The 23,448-nt window shown below is 37.0% G+C and overlaps 1 long non-coding RNA gene across 9 annotated transcripts in view; it reads left to right on the top strand.

Moving 5' to 3' along the window:
* Positions 1–12,359: 12,359 nt before the first annotated feature.
* LOC108466536 (uncharacterized) overlaps positions 12,360–23,448 on the top strand; it is a 28,156-nt gene continuing 17,067 nt past the window's right edge. Inside the window, exons 1-9 of one of the 9 annotated variants that reach the window (XR_008286134.1) lie at positions 12,370–12,548; positions 12,648–12,884; positions 13,328–13,381; positions 13,560–13,583; positions 14,529–14,810; positions 15,216–15,327; positions 15,592–15,754; positions 16,156–16,212; positions 16,437–17,790. This is a non-coding gene — a long non-coding RNA (uncharacterized LOC108466536). Of the gene's footprint in view, positions 12,549–12,647; positions 12,885–13,327; positions 13,382–13,559; positions 15,000–15,215; positions 15,328–15,591; positions 15,755–16,155; positions 16,213–16,436; positions 17,791–23,448 lie in introns of those variants that run through there. The other 8 variants (XR_008286133.1, XR_008286130.1, XR_001868655.2 and 5 more) reach the window with 8 other exon arrangements.

Below are 23,448 nucleotides of genomic sequence, written 5' to 3'. Positions count from 1 at the left end.
GACGTTACAACTCTACCTCATTAAAGAAATTTCGACCTCGAAATTTTACCTTATTAAACAGTTGAGGTATCTGGCGACGCAAAGCCTCCTCGATCTCCCAAGTAGCTTCTTCTTTGCCATGGTTCCTCCAAAGTACTTTCACTAGTGGGCCGATTTCCTTCTCAACACCGTGACGTCACGATCAAGTATTTGCAGAGTTCCTCTTGAAGGTTAAATCGATCGTGCTTGATTTACGAATCGGTATGATATGAGTTGGGTCGGATCGATACCACCTCAAATGGATACATGAAAAATGTCGTGGATCTGGCGATTACGGTGGTAACTCTAAGCGATAAGCCACCGGTCCAACCCGCCTAACAATTCGGTGAAGGCCCGATAAACCGTGGGCTCAACTTACCCTTCTTACCAAATCTCAAAATTTTCTTCCAAGGAAACCTTCAAGAAAACCATATCCCCAACAAAAACTCAATCTCTTTGCGCTTGGATCCGCATCGACTTACGTCTATCGATACCTCCTTTAACCGATCCTTTATCATTAACCTTGCTTTCGATTATGCGCCACCAATTCCGATCCAAGCACTCGTCGTTCACCCAACTCAATCCAACACGTCGGCGTACGACATCTTCGCCCATAAAACGCTTCATATGGTGCCATCTGAATACTTGCTTGATAGCTGTTATTGTAAGCAAACTCCGCCAATGGCAAGTAGTCCTCCCAACTTCCACGAAAATCAATGATACAACCTCTCAACATATCCTCCAGAACCTGAATAACCCTTTCTAACTGTCCATCTGTCTGTGGGTGAAAACCGGTGCTAAAATCCAATCGTGTACCCAACGCTTCCTACAACTTCCGCCAAAACCGAGATGTAAACCTAGGGTCTCGATCAGAAATTATCGACACTGGCACCCCATGCAGTCGCACTACCTCCGCCACATATAGCTTGGCCAACTTTTGTAGTGAGTAGTCGGTACGAACATGTATGAAATGAGCAGATTTTGTTAACCTATCCACAACTACCAACACCGAATCTTTCTTGGTGGGCGTCAAAGGTAACCCACTCACAAAGTCCATCGTTACTCTTTCCCACTTCCATAGTGGAATTTTCACAGTTGCGATAATTAGAAGGCAATTGGTGCTCGTTTAACTTCCTTTGCACGTCGACATTTCCCAACAAATTGATCACCTCTCGTTTTAATGCGGGCCACGGTACACCTCTCAAGTCTCGATATAACTTATTCCTCCAAGTTGCATGGCACGAGTCCACCATGAGCCTCTTTCGAATTAAGCGCCTCAATTCGGGGTCCTTTGGAATACAAACCCTTCCACGGAAGCAGAACTCCTTGATGTTCAACCCAAAATCCTCGTTCTCACCATTCTTAACTTGCTTTGGAACCAAGAGCTAATGAATCGTCCTTCAACTGTTTTTCCTTAATCTGCTCAGTCCAAGTAGGCCTTACTTGCAGTTCTACCAATAAGCTTCCATCATTGTACAGACTTAAACGTGCGAACAAGGCTCTCAAATTAGTAACAACCCTTCGACTGAACGCATCCGCCACCACATTAGCCTTTCCTGGGTGGTACTCTATCGAACAGTCGTAGTCTTTAAGCAACTCCACCCATATTCGTTGCCTAAGGTTCAACTCATACGAGTCAACAAATACTTTAGGCTCTTATGATCGTGTATATGATGCACTTTTCCCCATATAAGTAGCGTCTCCAAATTTTAACGCATAAAAATCACCGCTGCTAGCTCCAAATCATGCGTAGGGTAATTCACCTCATGAGCCTTAAGGCGTCGCGATGCATAGCGACCACCTTGCCCTCTTGCATTAGTACGCAACCTAACCCCACATGCGACGCATCGTGTATCTGATAAAGTCCTTCCGGACACGGTTGAATCAACACCGGCGCTTTGATCAATACCTTTTCAACCGATCAAAAGCTTTTTGTTTTTCTCGGTCCGCACAAATAGTACTCCTTTCCTTATGAGTTTTGTCAAGGGTGCCACCATCACCGAGAAACCCTCCACAAACCTTCAGTAGTAACACCGCCAACCCTAGGAAACTCTAAATTTTCGATCTTGACCTAGGTGGCTTCCATTCCGAATCGCTTCAATTTTACGAGGATCCACCTTAATCCCCTGGCGGAGACCACATGCCCTAGGAAGGTTACCTCCTCAACCGAATTCACACTTCTTGAATTTCGCATAGAGCTCCTTTTCCCTTAACACTTGCGGACTGTCGAGATGCTCATCATGCTTTGCCTCTGTTTGAGTATACCAGATATCATCGATAAAGACGGCTTCTGAACCGATCCAAGTAAGGTTGGAATACTCGATTCATCGATCCATAAAAGTTACAGTGCGTTAAATCACCCAAACGACATGACTACAAACTCATAATGTCCATATCGAGTTGAATCTTTGTCTTATGAATATCCCTTCTTTTACCCTTAGGCGATGGTATCCGAGCGAAGATCGATTTTGGAGAATACCGCTCCCTAAGTTGATCGAATGATCGTCAATCCTTAGTAGTGGATACTTATTTTTAATCGTCGGTTTGTTCAATGGCGATAATCGATCACATGCGCATCGTTCGTCCTTTTCTTCACAAGCAGGACCGGGTGCTCCCCAAGGAGACACACTAGGCCTAATGAAGCCTCTATCTAACAACTCTTGAATTTGAGCCTTGGTTCCACCAACTCCTTGATTGCCATCCTATAGGGTGCAATAGATACTGGAGCTATTCCAAGCAACAAATCGATTCCAAACTCAACTTTCTGATTCGGAGGTAATCTAGGAAGCTTTTAGGAAAAACATCCGAATTCCCTAACAGTTCTGATGGTCTCCACAGTCAGATCCTCAGTTTCAGCTTGGCTTACCAAAGCCAGATATGCCTCGCACCCCTTGCGCATCAGTTTCTCAGCCCTCAACGTCGATACTACATTGGATAAGTAATCCCTTCGTTCTCCAATAATCATTACCTCTTCATCATTGACAGTCCTTAACACCATCCTCTTAGCTGCACAATCTAAAGTTGCCTTATGCTTGGTCAACCAATCTATCCCTAGTATCAAATTGAATTCTTCAAGCGGTAACTCCATCAGATCCCCACAGAAAACCCCACCTTGAATCTCCAGAGGCACCTCCTTGAAGAGTTTCTCTACCTTAACCGAATGACCTAAAGGACTTATCACAGACACCCCACATACGGTCTCCTCGAAGTGCACACCCAGCCCCGAAATGTTATATGCCACATATGAATGGGTTGATCCCACATCAATCGAGCGATATAAGGTACACCATATATAAAAATATACCGATTATGACATCAAAAGTCGTCACCCTCCTCGCGGCGACGAAGCGGATACACCAAAGTGGCCGACGACATCCGCGTTACCAATACCCTGCCGGTGCCCCACGTCCACGGCCATTACCACCGCGACCTTGTCCACGACCTTTTGGCAGTGGTGGTCCATCCCTCACAGGTTGAGCCGGTTACACAGCCCCTTGTTCGGCCACACGAGCACGAGTAGCCCTCCTAGGACAATCCTTAATCCTATGCTCCTTAGACCCACAACAAAGACAAGCCCGAACGCTTCAACACTCTTCTTGATGCATTACGCGTAATCCCCACAAGCTTGCGGTCTACACGTGTTCACCGGAATCGCCGAACCAGTTCCTCCATCCTAGCTCTCTTAACATTTCGATTTGCGGCATTATTTGGTCCAAGCATCTCTCTGAATCGATTTGATCCCTATCACGATTCTTCCGTTCATTTGTTTCACCTCCTCGGCTATCTTAGCCTTCTCTACCGGTCAATGGAATCTCGCTCTCTCGTGGAGCTATGAGCACCCTTAACTCACCTCTGAGGCCATCCTCAAAACGAGCAGCTGCGCTTCGTATTCATGGGAAACGATGCCATTAGCATACCGACTCAATCGTAGAAACTCCGCCTCATATTCAAAGAATGGTCTTATTTCCACGAGTCGATTCAAGAACTCTTTTCTGCGTGCATCCACATAGCTAGCTCCAACATATTTTGCCTTAAAAGTCTGTTTGAGCGGCTCCGGGTTACCCTCTCGGTGGGGTACCCTCTCTCACGATAATCCACCAGCGATCGCTTCATCCCGCAACAACGACACCGCTCCTTTCAACTTCATTCTCTTGGCGAGTCCAGTCATCCATGATCCGCTTTGTGGCTTCCAACCAATTACTCGGCCACATTTGGGGCCACTCAGATCGCCCTAAAAATCTCAAATCAGTTGGCCGAAGTCGTTCGAAATGGACCTCCTATTCATGGGCCGATGTTAGCTCGCCACCCTTTCCAAAACCCTCAACATGGCACGAGACAAAGCGTCATCCCTGCGGCCGGTCATACGGCCCATTTTCATTAACCGGTGGTGGGCGTACCTCGCCGGTGGTATGTGTTCGGATGACGCAGATCTAGCTTGAGTGCTACCTCGGCCTCGACCACGGCCTCTTCCCGAGTAGCCCTTGTACTCATAACGATTTATCGATTACGAATTTTATGACATTAGTTCTTGGTTTCACTTGTTTATTACGAGAATGTCTTATGAGCAGATAGAGTTTGAGTTATTTTCGCATAATCACAATTTAGCTACGGTCCCAGCTTTGTAGCCCTAATACTACATTATCAATAGCACTATCTCTAAGGCTCAAGATTATCTACGATATTATTTCATCCGGTTCCATATAAATATTTAAAGCGAAAAAAGAACACTTACGAGTTGGTCTTTGGGGTTCGATGTGCCACTTCCTTATCAGTCCATTTAAAATTTAAAAAAAAAAACCCATGTTTTTGTTTACCGAAAATAAAAAGATTTGATTTGAAAACACTTTTATTTTAAAACTATTGATTTAACCCCGTGTAACAATAGAAAAACTTTGAACATCTTTGAAAACTTATAGAAAAACACATTTTTTTTGAAAAGATTTTTGGACCCTATCCACAGCCGAGTTGTTGCAACCTGGCTCTGATACCACTAAATGTAACACCCCAAACCTGGCCTAGACGTTATGACCGGATCTGATGCGCCACATCGATGTGTTCAAAACATTCCGTATTACTTAGTTTGGAAAAAACTTAGTTGGTGTTGTAAAAGACACTTTTAAAAGTAGGTTAAAGTGAATGGAAGATGTGCACCAGGTAGGAAACCAGGAAAAAGAGGAGGTGAGTCCGTCAGACTGCTTAAGTACCAAGCTCCCTTCGAATCCAATCCTAGACATGCACACCGCCATTGCCACACTCTAACATCTCATATAATTTTGAGAAGACCGTTTGGTTATGTCCATCTTAAGAAAATGATTAAGTTTGAAAACGTTTGCTTAGCGGAAGTCTTACTTGTATTCGTGTTATTTTGAAATCACTTAATGTTTTTGAAAACGCGTCCTAGAGCTAATCCATTTCGTTAGTTATCATAGTTCGGTTTAATCATAATAAAATTAAATAATAAAGAAACAAACCAAACCATAAAAATAATTAAGCGGCCTTATTACATTTAAAACCCAAAACCATGAGCGAAAATATGGAAAATCTAGTTCACGAAGAAAACGAATTTGCGAAAACGTGTGGCCACTCGAATCCCGCCCTCAAGTCCACCAACTAGGGCTCACTGCAAGGATGGAAGAAAAAGGGTGAGTTTGGGAAAACTCGGTGTATCTGAAACCCATCCAAAGCCCAAATCACTCGAGCCCATTGGGCCTAAACCCTATTCAGATATCGATACACGATGGACCAAGCCCTTTTCGAATCACAATAGCAAGGCCTTAGCCCTTTTTACATAACGGTGTGGCCCATAGGCCCAGTTCGATAACATAGGTAACAATAGTAGTAATGCATGCAAACCCATCAGGGAGACTACTCAACCCACCAACCGCTACACTGCACCGTACCAAACCCTACACTCCATATGGGAATATCTCAACCCACCCAAATTTCTACACTCCACAGTTAAAGAAATCTTTGCTCAAATATTAGTAAGTTGAGGCAAAGCCTCCGATCGTGGATGAACCACTTTCAATACTTCCTCCATCAATACCCCAATCCCATGCAACAAATATTAATAAAAGCATATCATGTAAAATACAGTATTAATCAATCATGCAGTTTAGCCAATTTAAACCCTAGGGGTATATCGGTAATTTTGCTCTTTAGGGGTAATTTTCGTAACTTAGCAACTACACAAGCTACTTGATAATTTTCAACAGTTTTATGCGGTTTGGTTCCACCATCTAACTAACAGGCTAATTTGCCCATCTCTTACCCATATTGGTCCGTAAGCCCATTGGGCCCAGTTTTGGCCTATCGAGACCTTTTTTCCGAAGTATGTTAAAATGTCACATGAACTTACTTACCACCTTGCGGTGCTAGATCTAACAATTACTCTATGTCTTGAGAGCATTCGCATACTCACAAGCCCATGAAATGCCGAAATTTGGCATTTAAACTTTTGCCGATTGAACTAAGAAAGGGTGTTAGGTACACACACTTTTATGACGATCGCTACCGAGATCCCTTTCGATGACCTACAATTGATTAGCACAGTTCTTATTTACAAACCTCAATCACTAAACCCCAAAACTCACTCATCCAAGACCGAGCCATGTCCCTAAAAACCTTTAAAACCTTACCTTTCTGCAAAAACCGATAGCTAGCTCCGAATCCGATTGCCCCAAGGAACCACGCCTTCTCCAACGCTTAAGTAAACACTAATCATTGACGAAAACATTGGTTAAAGACCTTAGAGAGCCAAAGGCCCAAATCGACACCTCCCTATAGTTTAGGGACTTGCTTTTCCTAACTTGTAAAAATAGGACCGTTGAGATAATAAGCACTTACCCCTTGTTCTTTCTCGATTTCCACTCAATCCAGTGCAGATTTATCCTTAAAACAACGGTAAAACCCGAATCCAGGAGTTGAAGAAATTTCAGCTATAACCCCTAAAGCTATGGTATTTTGGCTTTTGGTGCTGAAGGAGATGACAATATGAAACTATAACCAGTAATGTGTGTTCAAGATTTCGGCTTTTATGGATTCGACAAAAGTATTGATGAACAGCAGAATTGATGAATGGTTTTGAAGAAGAAAAAAATAGAAAAAGAAGAATAGGGGAAGTGGTAGTTTCGGCTAGAGAGGAAAAAGAGAGAAAAGAAAAACCTTGTGATGTCTGAGCAGAAGAGAACGGCACCACTCAATACCCTAGGTGCCGAAATATGAACCTCATAACCCTCAGCCGATTTTTCCCTCTTCAATTCCCAAAATTCGGCCAACTCCTAGCCTCTCTCCCAATCCCTTAAACCTCTCCCCTTATCACTCCTTAATCCAAGCGTTTAGACTGATTCAAACTCTCCTCTAGCAGAATCCACCTGGACTCCAACACTTACCCCTCCAGTACTTAAAAATAAATGCATCTATTTGTCAACATAGGGAATCGATCCCATGCTTTTCCCAATGCTCCACACGCCACCTTTTTAGGAGCTTAGTGGCGTCACCCTGGCCACTTTACCAAGGCTCTTTTTATGATGCAATTTACCCATAACTCTTTACAAGGGCCACCTAGCCAGAACCCCTAACTCCTAAGTCCAAAATTCAAAAATTCAACCGGGTTTTGGCCAACACATGGGCCTTCTATAAGCCCATTTACCTACTCAAAATATTAATTTCACATCTAAATACAAAATTTTAAAATCATTACCAAAATACTGAAAACCGCGAATAAATCCGAAAATCAAGACGTTATAGTCATAGTCCCAGACTAGGTCTTGCACTATATGGTCTTCTTGCCATGGCCATGGTCTTTCCTTATCAGAATTTGTGTTTACTGTACAAACGGACTCACACGCAAACAGGCTCTATATGCAAACTTATGTAACTCATGCAACTTATGCACAGACTCCTCACGTAGAGACTTCATCATGCTTTCAGACACATTCATGCATGCAAACATTTTCCTTCAAAATAGAAACATATCCTCAAGCTCAGGCCTTCTTTATATTTTGGTCATACATGTCATTCTTTTCATAACAGAGGCATATCATCATATAACCATCGCATGCAAACTTTATCAAACATTCAACTTTCATAACACAATCATTTGGAGTATAATATATTAACATGCAAGCATACAAGTAAGTGTCAGTTTAGAGACTCACCTAAAACATTTGAACAATAACTTATACCTTTAATTTTAATATCTTCCAACATATAAGAATGACCACTTCTTATAAAAGAGAATATTACAATTAACAGACTACTAAACTAGTTTTTTTCCTTCATCTCAAACCAAGATGACACCATGCAGAGTATTATCTTCATGCATGCAATAGACTTACTCTTTTTCAGAATTCACATGAAGGATGGGAATATTTACCCTGGTGAGAGACAACCTACATATGAACTAAATTCTTGGCCTTAACATGGTAAAAGAATCCCGTCATTAGCCTTTTTATATGAAGATGAAAATGGTGTCTTTTAGTAAAAGAGGAAAGATAAATTTCCTTTCTACAGAAGTTTCTTAAATAAAAATCTTGGTTCTCACCATAGGGCTTTGACACGTGTCACACATTCTAAGGCTTTTTTTAGCTGGTGACTTACATTTGTAGGAAACGTATACTAAAAGCCAATATCCTTTCATACTCGCGATTGGATTTACATTTTTAACTTAACATTCTTGTTACCATGTAATTTATACTTCATCTAGATAAGTAGGTGTGACCCATCTGGGCAACGTTCTTAAGACTTGAGAATCCATTATCACAATTGTCCATCCTTTCCATACATACATACGTTAGGCGCAGAATGGCCTTAACCCTCGAGTCCCACCATGGCCTTTTTATGCCCTACTTTCATACCAGAGTGCCAATTAAGTGAGTAAGACCATGACAATTTTCTTTTCCCCGACCTGCCCATCCAAACTCAGAACTCACCAAGTCTGGGGTGTTACAACCCTCCTCCTCTTAAGAAATTTCATCCCCAAAATTCCTTCAACCCTAGTTATCAGTGCTTGAAACAAAACATTCCCACTTGATTGGATTTCAAAATTTCCACGTTTCCCTATTTCAGATGTCATTGTCTCTTTGGAGAATTCAAACCGTCTGTCTCGCCTTCTTGTGCATGTTTGGTCCCCTTATTTATCTCTATTGTGACTGCTCATTTTCGTTCCTTCCCCCACTAATATTTTGAATCCCTAAAATTCTCATTGCCTATTCAGCCTGCTCTCTGCTTCTTCGTCTTTATCAGCTCAAGGTATTTTCCATTCCTCTCCTTTCTCTTTTTCTCTGTTTTCTCCTTACAATGGTTCACACTACTATTCGAGGAGGAAACCATGGCCAATCTAGTCAATCCCTAGCTCATACTAGTTCTAATCTAAGTTAGACCCTCAAAGTTACTTTTCTTGGGGTGGAAACTCCATTGATCACTTGTAGTACTATCAGGGATGAAAGGACTCATTACCTAGAGGCCCGAGGTATTAGAATCCCAAAATTTACTTAAACCTTTCAAATCCTCGATCGTAGGCATTTGGGCAACCACTCTAGAGGTTTTATCTTACCCTTAAGTCTTTTAGAAGCTGGCTTCATCTACCTTTGCATCCTTTCTTTTTTGTTTTTTTGAACAAGTATTCTATTGCGTTGGGGCAATTTTTGCTACGTCTTGGTGGATTCTGGTGGCTTATTTCATTGACTGTTGTATTCACAAAGAACCACCGATGTTGGGGGTTTTCTAGAAATTTTATCAATTGAAGGTAACGAGGCGGGGCATTTTTGTGGGTAATGACAACTTTAGCGTAGCTTGAGGTGTAACACTCCCAAACCCGACCTAGACATTATGACCAAATCTGGCGTGTCACATTAAAATGCTTTTTCAAAAAAAATTATCTTATTAATAAATTTTTATAACACCCCTCGCCCGTATCCAACGCCGGAATAGGGTTCGAGGTGCTACCTAACTTAAACTCAATCAACCTTAGGAAATCAGGTCATAAAAATCTTGATCAAGCCAAAACTTTTCGTTTCATAAGCAATCTGTCACTTAAATAGGCTTACGAGGCCCAAAACGTACATTGAAGATGGTTCAGGACCAAACCGAGAACTTAAGAAGAACATGCACTACAGCAAAACAGGTTTTTAGCGGCATTTGAATGAAAAATGCCACTATAGATCGAGCATTAGCAGCGCTTTTGTTAAAACACAGCTAAAGAACGAGCATTATTGGCACTTTTAAAAAAAGTCGCTATAGGTTCACCTTTAGCGGCGCTTTTTAAAAAAATGCCGCAAAACTTATGCTCAACATCGTCGTTTTAACTGAGCTTCAGTGGCGTTAGCGGCGCTTTCTGAAAAACGCCGCTAAAGATCGTGTATTAGTGGTGCTTTTTAAAAAAACGCCGTTAATGCTTGATCTTTAGCGGCACTTTTCAAAAAACGCCGCAAAAAATTTTGCATAATGCCATCATTTTATATTGAGCTTTTAGTGGCACTTTTTTAAAAACGCTGCAAAAAGTTTTGCAAAACTATGTCGTTTTATATTGAGCTTTTAGTGGCTTTAGCGGCGCTTTTTTTAAAAACGCCGCTATAGATCGAGTATTAGCGGCACTTTTTGAAAAACGCCGCAAAAAACATTTCATCTGTCTATTTATAATTTAACTGGTTTATTTATATTAAAATAAAATTTAGTTTTAATTGAATATTTAAATCCTTGAGAAAAAATAATGACACGTAGAAAAATTTTGAAAGTAAAACATAGAAAATATTTGTTAAAAATGAAAAAATTAAAATACTATTATTTAAAATAATTTTAAAGATTTTTGGTATATGACTGATTGTTTTTTAATTTATATGTTAAATATTTTCTTATATAATTGTAAAAGGGATAGTATAAATTTTAAAATATTGAATTAATTATCATTATAGTGGGTTTATAGTTTAGGGCATATGGTTAAGGGTTTAAGATTTATGAGTTACTATTTTAAGGTTTATGGATTATGGTTTAAGAGTTGGGGTTTAAGGTTTAGGGGTTATGGATTCAGGGTTCAAGGTTAAATGTTTATGTTTTAGGATTTAAGTTTTACGGTTTAAGGATTAGGGATTAGGAGTTTAGGGTTTAGATTAATTAATTAATTAATTATAATTATGGTCACATAAAATTACAATAATTATTAAAATTATGGTTATACAATAGAAACACATTGTTTACACATAATGTTTATTATTTCGAGTTTATGGTTTTGTGTTGTAAAGTTTAGGGTTTAGGGTTTATGATTTGGGATTTAGTGTTTTATAGTTAGGGTTTTAGTGTTTAGAATTTTAGGAGTTAGAGTATTAGGGTTTGAGGGTAATTGATTTTGATAAGAATGACAAAAATCAAATTATTGTAGGTTTAAGTAAGCAATAGGATTTAGGGTGTAGGTTTATAGTCTAAGATTTAGGGTTTATGATCTAGGATTTGGGGTTTGGGGACTAGTGTTTAATTTTTAGTGTTTAGGGATAAATATGGTGAACTACTTAACTTATGTATCTTGGATTTTTTTTATAATATAAATCTAAATAAGATAAATAATAAATTATTATTTTAAAAAAATATATATCAAAATGGGTTAAATCCCAAAAGCATACATGAACAATGGTTTAGTGTGCAATTGTATATATGAACTTTAATTTGATCTAGTTCTTGTAAATTATTAACACAATTATTGATATAACATTATTTTATATTTATATATTACATACATAAATATTTATATTTATTCAATATAAAAATATATTGATGTATTTATTTTTTAAATGTCCATGATTAAATCAAAATTAAAGTTTCAACTATACATTTAAACCACAATTAAAATTTTACGTCTACAATTACACATTAAACCGAAATTCATATATAATTACGAGATGTATCTATATCAAAATTTAGGTGTACACATATAATTAAATGCCATTTATATAAAAATCCAAACAACTAATGCGAACCATACTTAAAAGAATAATGCTTGTATTATTGTGTCATTTTGTATTTTTTAATTCATCGATTCTATTTTATTTCATTAAAGTTTCCTTTTGTATTTTATATGTTAATTTAAAATTATAAAATCTTCAAAAAATTTAAAATTTGAAATTTAAAAATAAAGATTAAAAATTCAAAATTCAAAATTCAAAATTCAAAAACTTAAAAATTTAATATTTAAAACTTTAGTCCATATTTCAATTAAAAGTTTAATATTCAAAATTTAAAAAAATTTCAAAAATAATAATCTCAGCACAAAAATTTTGTAAGGAAAAATATAAAAAAATATGTTAAAAATGAAAAAAAATAAAATTAAGCAATAGTAGCGTTTTTGAGTAAAACGCCGCAAAAAAATTGAGCTATAATAGCATTTTTGGTGGAAACACCGCAACAAATCCAGGAACTACCGGCGTTTTTTTAAAAAAGCTGTAAAAGGCCATTATTTTTTATAAAAAAATGCAAAATCCCGCTCACTTCCACAAATTATTTTTTCGTTACCCGCTCGTTAACCAAATCCCCAAATAAATGTTTGTACTTATTTTTTTTCCCTTTTACTTCTTCTTCCTTTTCATTTCATTACACTGAATTCACCCACCATAGCTAATCCTTTTCTCTTGATCTGTTAGGGTTTTGAAGAAACAAATGGAAGTTGAAGAGAAGGAGAACGAGGAAGAAGAAGAAGAAGAGGAAGAGAAAAGGGGGGAGGAGGAAGAATAAGAGAGTGAAGATGAAGGGACTAAAAAGGTCAAAGGTAGTAGTAGAAAGGGGAGTTCTAGGAAATCTGGTCGAGATTCGGCTGAGAAGAAAGAGACAGTGACGCCTAGTAGTGATAGGCCTACAAGGGAAAGGAAAGTTGTAGAAAGGTATTCAGCTCCTTCTATTGAAAGGTCTTCCTCTTTTAAAACTGTCAATTGAAAAAGTATGCTTTCTTTTCTGGGGTTAAGGATCTAGTTTCATTCAAGTCAATTTCTTTGTGTTATGATTGTTTTAGACCCGTTTTTCTCTGGCTTTTGAATCTTTACGGTTTCTCAACAATATGCATTTCTGTCTCATCTCTCAGTTTGATTTTTAACTTTATAAAAGAAATTGTTAGCTTCATTGGATTAAAATTGGTCGTGCTTGCAATGCTGCTGTTAGAGTTTTAGTTGTTTTGAGACCCTAGCCAACCCAAATTTTTACTGATTTGTTTTAAGTTAGAAGAGGGTTATAATTTCCAGATGTTTGACAATTTGATCAAACTGCATTTTTGCGTTAAACAATCTGTATTAGGGATTAGTTCTTTGTACTGACTGGTATACATTTTCAGGACGGGCATAGCTCTGAAGATTCAAAGCAAAGCACTCCTGATATGACTGTTTTTGTGAGTTCATCAACCCTTCTTCATAACATGAACCATTACTGCTTTTAATGTTTGCTGTTCTGCTAATACCATTTCATTAATTCTGAACTTTTAGATTGCCAAGCCAGATCATAGTCTATACTGGATGTAATTCAACAATTGACTGGAGTAATGTTTTCTTTGACTATAATTTTTGCAGGTGCAAAGTCTTCTTCAACAAATGGTGAGTTATAATTGGATTCTCTTATTGTAATGTTGTTCTGTTATTGACAAAGATTTTGCTGCAGCAATCTAGGTTTCAAACAATGTCTGATTCCATTATCACAAAGAATATCCTTTTCTCGTGTTCTTAAAGTTCATTGAAGTGTTTTATTTTTAAATTCTAAGATAGCAGCTTTATGAAATGTATAAAATGTCGCATAGTTGCATCATGGATGAAATATTAGAGAAAGAAAGCTACATTTTTTCAAAGATCAAATTATTAAAGCTGGTCTACTATCCTCAATACACCCTGTTGTGGAGTCAAATGTGGAATTGGAGGAATTAGAGGAATTAGAGGTGCATACTAACATTCAATTATTGAAAGAAAAATTGCTCCTTTGAGTGGACTCATTTTACACCTCTTCTTTTCATTTACGTCACATTTAATCTCTTATTTTATTTCCCTCTCTTAGCAGCTCCTAGCTTAACCGGCAGTCTCCAGGAAGCTATTGTCGTCAGATCAGCTAAAAACTACAGCCTGAAGTTCAAACACTAAAAAATTGCAGACGACAATCTGCAATGGTCCCAAATGAATAACCATATATATTTATATATACCCTGAAATCCTAAAATATAATTGTATGGTTGTAGTATTAGAAAGGCATTATTTGAAGTCTTAGGTCTGAATTCTATGAATGAATTTTCTCTCAATTTATTTAGGTGGTGAGTTTTTTTTATATAAGTTCACACGATGATGTTTGAGAAAATATAAGTTCACAAATCAAAATAGATATATTATGGTTATTAGTTTAGTTGTTCATTCATTGTTGAGCAAATTTTACCTTCATTTGTTTTTTTACTGTGTTTTAGTTGTAGAAATTAAAATATTTGAAAAAAATTTGCTTATTCATCAATTTACATTTGAGATAACCTTGATTCTACAACCATGGTTTTGAATATTTTTCAGCTTATTAAGAGAGTAAGATGGCATCCACTTTCACAGCCATGTCATAAGTTGGCTCATTCGTTGCACCTAATGGTCTGGTCATGGATAAGAAGCTTTCATCTCCTTCCAACAGATTGTCATCTTTAGCATCCATTTCTTCTTTTTCATTTCTTAGTAGACGAAATGTTGTTCTTAGAAGATCTCGTCTGCCCAAGATTTCTGCAGCAAAAGAGCTACATTTCAATAAGGATGGGTCAGCCATAAAGAAATTACAAGTGTGTCTTTGTTTCAAATGCTAAAAAGGTGTCAAGGTTCATTCATTTATGTTCATATAATTATGTTTGGGGTTCATGAGAGAACTTTGAAGTTAGATATTTCCATGCTATTTGTGTTTAATTGCTAAGAGCTATTGTAATCTAGTTACTTGGTTTACATTTGTTCATGAATATATAAATGCATAAAAAGGAAGACATTAAGAACTCCTGAACAGAAGTCTAAAGAGACTTACATGGTTCCTGCAACCCGAGTGCTGATGTGCATTTTTTTGTCATCATATAGCTCTTTGATCCTTCTCCTCATCTTCCTTCTATTTCCACTTGCTGTAGGTACCACCTATATATAATTAGAGTATTGGTGTGCTCTGTTTCATGTTCATTGCTTTATAATTAGTTGCGTAATTCAATTCTACCATTTCATTAAACGTTTAAGGTGCATAGATGTTGGATACTACAAGATCCTGCCTATGGCTATGGCTACTTGTTTTGGGACTATTGTTGTTCATAACAAAGGGGGCTTATATGATTGACATGAATTATTTTTGGTGCGTATTTCTCTTTCTTTTTTCTTTTTTTAGTTATTCAATAAATTAATTAACACGAATTTTTATATGATTTATAATTAGGTTATAGTCACCACAATCAAATTTTTATTTTTAATTTAATAATGTTCCTTAATTCAAAACATTCACCATTTAAGAAAACAAATACATAGTTTTTTTTTAAATATATGTGTATATTATTTTATATTAGTCAAACATCATGATTAAGCAATAAAATGTTTAACTTAATTTCTTTTTTATTATTAGGAAACTGAAATAATGAATAGATTGAGCATATTCATTATTGATAATGATGTTGCACTGCTGATATGGTGGCTACTTCAGCAATAAATTGACTCTTTTCTTGGTGAGATGCTACTGAAAGTTGCTTGACAGCCACCACCCTCCCTTTGATAATGTACCCTACAAGGTAATCTAACTTAGCAATGTTGAAATATATGTCATCCTCTCAAAAATGTTTCAATCAATATGATTATTGCATCCTAAAAATGTAAAACATAGCTTATTTTATATTATTCTTATCCAATTTTTGATGTGATGTTCTTTTGAAAATATAAAGGTTGGAGCTCAAACTGAAATAGAGTTAGAAACCTCTAATTTTTCCCCCTAAAATCGGTATCCTCAAAACACCCTTTAGGTGTTTCTCTCTGCCGCGTTTGCTACTTTCCAATTTTCCTAGCTAAATAGTTCTCTTTTAAAAATCTCAAATTCGTCTTGCATTCCTGTGCTCCACTGATCTGAAATTGTCATGCTCTTTCTTTTTCATTAACCCATTTCATTATTCCACTTCACTTTGTTCTAAATTTTCAGATTTCCATCTGGGCTTTTATCTTCCCCTGTTTTTATTTTGTGGGTTTTGCAGACAAGGTAAATCTGTTTGTTTCATTGTAAAAGTTGTTTACAACATTAATTTTCCCGAGAAACCTTTTCTATGAGCAGTTTTTTTTCCTCCTTTGGAGATGTAGTGTCGTGTTAATTGTTTGCAATTTTTTTATTTTAGTTTTTCCTTATTCAGAAGCTGCTGAATTTGAGATTATTTGTTTTAAAGCTAGTGATTTGAAAGAGTTTTTTTTTTTAATCTTAAATTACAGCCATGGATTTGAAAATTTCAGCTATTTGCATGACTTGGTAATCTGAAGCTTTATTGGGTTTCTTTATGGCGATTTTAGTTCTTTTGGTTGGTGGGTTCAATTCAGATTTGGTGGTTAAATATATTTTGTTCTTAAATTTTAGTTGATATATTACTTGTATCTTATATTTCAAAGATTGTAAGTCAAAATTCCAATTTTTTTTGTGGTCATTTTTAAAGAATTGGCTTCTCATATTGAGGATCTGATTGATAGACTTGTGCTCTTGTGTTTTAATTACTCTTAATGATTACTTACAATGCATTATTGTAGGAATAAATGTAATATTGAACCAGCTAAACTCCTCTGATTCAATTTTCAGAGTAGTGATGCAGTGCTCTCTCAGGTCTAGACCTGTTTGAGCACTGTGATTGAGGAGCATTACAAATCGTTGTATGCCTAATGTTTGTTTCATTTATTTCTTACTTGTCTACTTGAAACTTTTTTTCTTCGCATCAATTCTTAGCTTCAGTTTTTTTCTATATTTTTTGTTTTCTGTTTGAACTTTGAAAGATTTTGATGTAGTTTATCGAAGAGTTCGATTTATTGACTTTTCTTGATCTGTTTATTCTTTCTGCTGAACCGATGTGTTGGAAATTTTGGGTACTTAAGAGATTTAGGCATTTAGCAGACATTTTACTTATCTAACTTGTGTGGTAATTAGGTGACAAGATTGAAAAATTAGTTAGGTAGTTATTGGGTTTCGGCATTATGAAATATTACTAGGTTCAAGTATCAGTACCCAAAATTGTGGTTATCCTGCCCTTGCCAGTTCTTGGTTCATCTGTAAGAGGCTGCTTGTGGTAGTAGTAGAGTCATATATCTTTCTGTTTATATTTGAATATAGCCATGAGTCAACTGAGTGCCATATCTAATAGATGTGCTTTGGGAGCCTTAGTTTGCTTCAGTGTTGGCATTTTCTTGAATTATATCAAATTAATTGAATGAGCTCTTTGTGATGTTTCTCTCTAAAATTTTTATGACATAACAAGTTTATTCTAAAGAATCTTGGGTGGCAAATGGAATAGGAAAAACCAACTACACTAGATTGCGGTCTAAGAACAATTTGCAGAAGGCACATAATAACTGACTCCTACCTCTACGAATGTACGAATGCTTGTGGGAGGCATTGTAGCAGCGAATAAGAATAGGATTGATCAACATGCAGTTGACACCGTATATGGTCTGAATCTGAATTCAGGTGTGAGTTTCAGATATTTTATGTGCAAAAAAGTATTAGGGTGCAAAACTATACCCAGTTTTGTAAACGTCTACTTACATATTTGCATATACTTAATAATAATCTCGTGTCAACTAATTATTCTTTTTTTAATTTAATTGTTTTGTTTTTAACATTTTATTTTTATTTAAGTTGAAAGAAGAAAAACACGAATTACAGCTTTGACTTGGAAAGAGAATATTCATTAGTAGCTTAATCAATTTTTATTTTAATATTTAAGATAACTTGAGTTCTAATTTTGGATTTTAATTGTGTTATTAATTTATTATTTTAAATTATAAATTTAAATTTATTAATTTTATATTTAGTTTTAAAGTTAAAATTTTAATAGAAAATTTAATTTAATTAATATTTTTTAATTATCCTTAAAAGTATATAGTTTAAATTTTAAATTTCAAAATAAAACATAATATAATATTTATCATAGAAAATAAATATTATTTAATTAAAATATATTTTTAAAGGTTATACTCTTTAGCGGTGTTTTTAAAAAAAGCGCCGCTAAAGGTCATGGTCTTTAGCGGCTTTTTTTAAAATAAACGCAGCAAATTTTTGCGGCATTTGCTATAGCAGCATTTTCAAAAATGCTGCTAAAAGTCTATTCTCCTGTAGTGATGGAAAATTTTGTGCTTTAAGGCTCCACACGCCCGTGCGGGTAAAGACCATGTGGCCACACACGCCCGTGTGGCTTAGGACACACTCGTGCTCTTAGCCCGTGTGCAAATATGACTTAAGAACACGACCATGGCACACGCCCGTGTGACCTACCCGTGTACAACACTGACTAAAAAGTTTAAGCGCAGGGGACGCAAGGCCAAAACACACACCCATGGGAGTGAGCCATGTGTCACACACGGCCTAGACACATGCCCGTGTGTCATGCCTGCGTGGACAAAAAAAAGGCCATTTCCAAGCCATTTTATCACCCAATTTACACAACCTACACCACATCGTTTCAATACACAAATTTCTTTACAATAGACACCAATTCATCCATAGAAAGAACATTACATGCATTTATCAAAGTGAAAAATAGCGATTATTCTAGGCTTGATACAAAATGAAAGGCTTTGACTTAAGCCAAAATACATAACTAATTACTCATTTTTAAATCAACATCCTAGCCTATCCCTATACATGCCATACTCAAAAGAAGATTTGTACTATACCAAGTGCTTCGATTGATAGTGTGATCGATATCTCCGACTTCAAAGAATCCTTGACCTAATTAAGCGGCATTGAAAGAAAAGGGGAAAGAAAAGAGAGTAAGCATAAAGCTTAGTAAGTTTCATATAAATAAATATACAACAACAATTTTACCATTAGTCAACATACTCATAGCTCAAAGGAAAGCATAAACTTGACTTACTCATTACCGTCTACTCAAATCATATTTTCTAATTTGAACTCATTACTGTGCATACCAAATAGGTACCTGTATCGCTCAGAACATTATTATACTTTCCTTATTAAGTCACTTTCATTACCTTTAAAGTTAAACCTTTCGGAAAACTACCAGATATTCTATAAGCCTCGAACATGGGATAAGTTGCCGATGCCATGTCCTAGACATGGTTTTATACTAGCTCTCGTATATACGTGCTGATGCATGTCCCAGACATGTCTTACACTAGCACAACTCTTAGCCAATGCTTGTCCCAGACACGTTTTACACTGGCTATCATCGTTGAGGTCGATGCATGTCCCAGACATGTCTTACACTGCACTCGTCTCTATGTCGATGCCATGTCCCAGGCGTGGTCTTATACTGGCACTCATAATGTGGCCGATGCATGTCCCAGACATGTCTTACACTGGCACACAAGAAATCTGAACGTTGTGGCATGAATATTCGGTTTGTTTCCTAGGGTCTCAACTAGACCATTCCACTATCTCAATCATTAATATACAATCTCAGTTCACAATCTAGCAATTCATACTATATAAATTCAATGACAATTCGAATACATACATTAACAATGTAGTCGTATTATTTACATACAACTTACCTCGATTTACAAAATATACTTGACTAGTTTGTTTAGTCGGATTGCTTGGCTTTGCCCCGGTCTAGGTTCGATTTTGGAAAATCTTGACCTATAATAACAAAATGCACTCATTTAGTCACTAATTACAATTAGGCAATCATAAATTCACATATTTGAAAAAATGACCATTTTGCTTCTAAACTTTGACAAAATGACCATTTTACCCCTATGTTCGAAAATCAATTTATTGAATTTCTTCGTATTTCAAGCCTAGTTAAACTCTTTTAACTGCTATAGCAATCCCAAAATCTCACTATTTCACACTCATATTACCTATTTTGCAACTTACACAAAATAGTCCCTTTAGGTGTTTTCATGCTAATACCTTTCACAAAAGTTGTTTATGTCACAACTAGGACTCATATTCTTCCATAAAAACTTAGCAAACATCACAAATCCTTTCATGGAAAAATTCTAAACTCTCAATCATTTTGCAAAATAGACATCTCATTTGAAAGCTTATGCTTCAAGGGTCTCAAAAGTGCAAAAATTATTAACTAGGGACATGGGAATCACTTACTTGTTGAGGTAATAAGTTGCTGAAATTTCAAAACTTCAAAACCGCCTCTTTTGTTGATATTTTCAGTGAGGAGAAGACATGGAGAAGAAGAAAATAATAGCTAGGCTTTTTAGGCATTATTTTATCACCAACTCATGACATCATTCACCTAAACTTTGACTATTTGGCCAATTTTGCTTCCTATGGCCGGCCACCTTGCTTCTAGGGGTTAAATTACTCTTTAAAATCTCCTATTTTTGGTTCTCTAGCTATTTAACACATTTGGGTACTAAAAAGCAACTTTTACCTTTTATGCGATTTAGTCTTTTTTCGCAATCGGGCTCACAAACGTTAAAATTAACTTACCAAATTTTTCATGCACTATTATAATCATGTTACAACCTCATAATTGTAATAAAATAAATTTTCTAACTTCGAATTTGTGGTCCCGAGACCACTGTTCTAACTAGGCCCTAAATTGGGCTGTTAAATTTCTCCCCCTTAGGGATTTTCTTCTCTGAAAATCTTACCGGTGAATAAGTTCAAATACTGCTCTCTCAGAGATTCCTCGGGTTCCTATGTGGCTTCCTCGACTCCATGTCTATGCCACAAAACCTTCACAAGTGGTATATTCTTATTTCTTGACTGTTTGACTTCTCAAGCTAAAACCTTAACTGGTTCTTCACTATAAGTCATATCCGGAAGAATCTCAACTTCAGTTGGCGCAATTACATGCGAAGGGTCTGATCTATACCGGCGTAACATGGAAACATGAAACACATTGTGAATCTTTTCTAATTCTGGCGGTAAATCCAAACGGTAGGCAACAGGCTCTACTCTCTCGATAACTTCATAAGGTCCTATGAAACAAGAACTCAACTTGGCCCTTTTTCCAAACTTGAGGACTTTCCTCCACGAGGAAACTTTTAAAAATACCTTATCATCGACTTCAAACTTAATTTCCTTTCGTCTCAAATCCGCGTAGGATTTTTGTCTATCCGAGGCGGCTTTCAGATATTCACGAATCACTTTAACTTTCTCCTCCGCCTCTTTAACTAAATCAACTTCATGAATCTGATTCTCTCTCAACTCAGTCCAGTATAAGAGCATTCGACACTTTCGCCCATACAAGGCCTCATAAGGCACCATTTTCAGACTCGACTCATAGCTGTTGTTGTAGGAAAATTCGACCAATGGCAAGTATTTTTCCTAGCTTCCTTGAAACTCGAGAACACAACATCTCAACATGTCTTCTAAGATCTGTATCACTCTTTCCGACTGTCCATCAGTTTGTGGATGAAAAGTCGTACTGAAACTCAACTTGGTTCCTAGAGCCTCTTGCAACTTTTTCTAAAACCTGAAGGTGAATCTTGGGTCTCGATCTAAAACAATCAATAACTACACACCATGAAGCCTCACAATCTCAGAAACATACAAGTCGGCCAATTTTTCAAAGGAGTAGCCGGTACGTACTTGTACGAAGTGTGCTGACTTAGTTAGTCTATCGACAATAACCCATACTGCATCTTTCTTTTTCAGGTTAGTGACAAACTGGTCACGAAGTCCATAGTGATACGATCCCATTTCCACTCTGGAATCATAATAGGCTGAAGTAAACTTGAAGGTACTTGGTGTTCAGCCTTTACTTGTTGACATACTAAACACTTGGAAACAAACTCTGAGATGTCTCTTTTCATACCCGACCACCAATACATTTTCCTAAAGTCGTTGTACATTTTAGCACTACCCGGATGAATAGATAAACAACCATCGTGTGCCTCATTCAAAATCTTCTGTAGTAGCTCATCATTCTTGGGTACAAAATTCTGTCTTTGAACATTATACAACCATCGGTACTAATACGAAAATTTGACTCAATCTCTAATTCACACTGAGTTCTCTTGGCTTGCAGTTTCTCGTCATCTTTCTGAGCTTCATGGATTTCATAAAGAAAAGTCAGTCTGGCCCTCAACTCCGCTAGGATCGATCCATCATTAGATATAGTCAACTGAGTGTTCAATGCTCTCAAGGCAAACAATGACTTTCTGCTCAAGGCGTCTACAACTACATTCGCCTTTCCCGGATGGTAGTCAATAACTAATTCATAGTCCTTTAACAACTCTAACCATCGACGTTGCCTCAAATTCAACTCTCTTTGAGTTGTCAAATACTTTAAGCTCTTACGGTCGGTAAATACTCAACATTTCTTTCTATACAAATGGTGTCTCCAAATCTTCAGTGCAAACACTACAGCCACCAACTCCAAATCATGGGTCGAGTAATTTCTCTCGTGCGATTTTAGCTGTCTCGAGGTGTAGGCTATAACCTTGTCTTCTTGCATGAGCACACACCCTAAACCATTTAAGGAGGTGTCACTATAAATTACAAACTCCTTGCCCGATTCTGGTTGTACTAATACTGGGGCTTCTGTTAACAAAGCCTTTAATCTCTCAAAACTTTGCTGACACTCTTCTGTCCATTCAAACTTGACCTCTTTTTGAAGTAGCCTCGTTATCAGTGTAGCTATCATAGAGAATCCATTTACAAATCGTCTATAGTATCCTGCTAGCCCTAGAAAACTATGAACCTCTGTTACATTTCTCGGCGGTTTCCATTCCACAATGGATGAGACCTTACTTGGGTCGACTCTGATTCCGTCACCCGACACAATATGTCCTAGAAATCTGACTTCGTTGAGCCAAAACTCACTCTTACTAAACTTGGCATAAAGTTGTTTATCCCTTAAGGTTTGCAACACAGTTCTCAAATGCTCTGCGTGCTTACTCTCATTACGCGAGTAAATCAATATGTCATCGATAAAAATGATGAAGAACCTATCCAAGTACGGTCGGAAGATGCAGTTCATTAAATCCATAAATACTGCTGGGGCATTTTTCAATCCAAAAGGCATAACAAGAAACTCGTAATGCCCATATCTCGTCCAAAAAGTAGTCTTCGGTATATCTTGTTCCTTGACTCTTAACTAGTAGTAACCGAACCTCAAATCTATTTTAGAGAATACAGTGGCTCCTCTCAGTTGATCGAAGAGATCATCAATCCTCGGCAAGGGATACTTGTTCTTCACTGTTACTTTGTTAAGTTGTCTATAGTCGATACATAACCTCATCGACCCATCTTTCTTTTTCACAAAAAGTACCGGAGCACCCCATGGTAAATAACTCGGTCTAG

This window comes from Gossypium arboreum, chromosome 7 (genome assembly GCF_025698485.1).
Source record: "Gossypium arboreum isolate Shixiya-1 chromosome 7, ASM2569848v2, whole genome shotgun sequence".
In the NCBI taxonomy this organism is placed as follows: Eukaryota; Viridiplantae; Streptophyta; class Magnoliopsida; order Malvales; family Malvaceae; genus Gossypium; species Gossypium arboreum.
The sequence above is the reverse complement of the archived record's forward strand: the minus strand, read 5'-3'. Positions and strand labels throughout refer to the sequence as shown.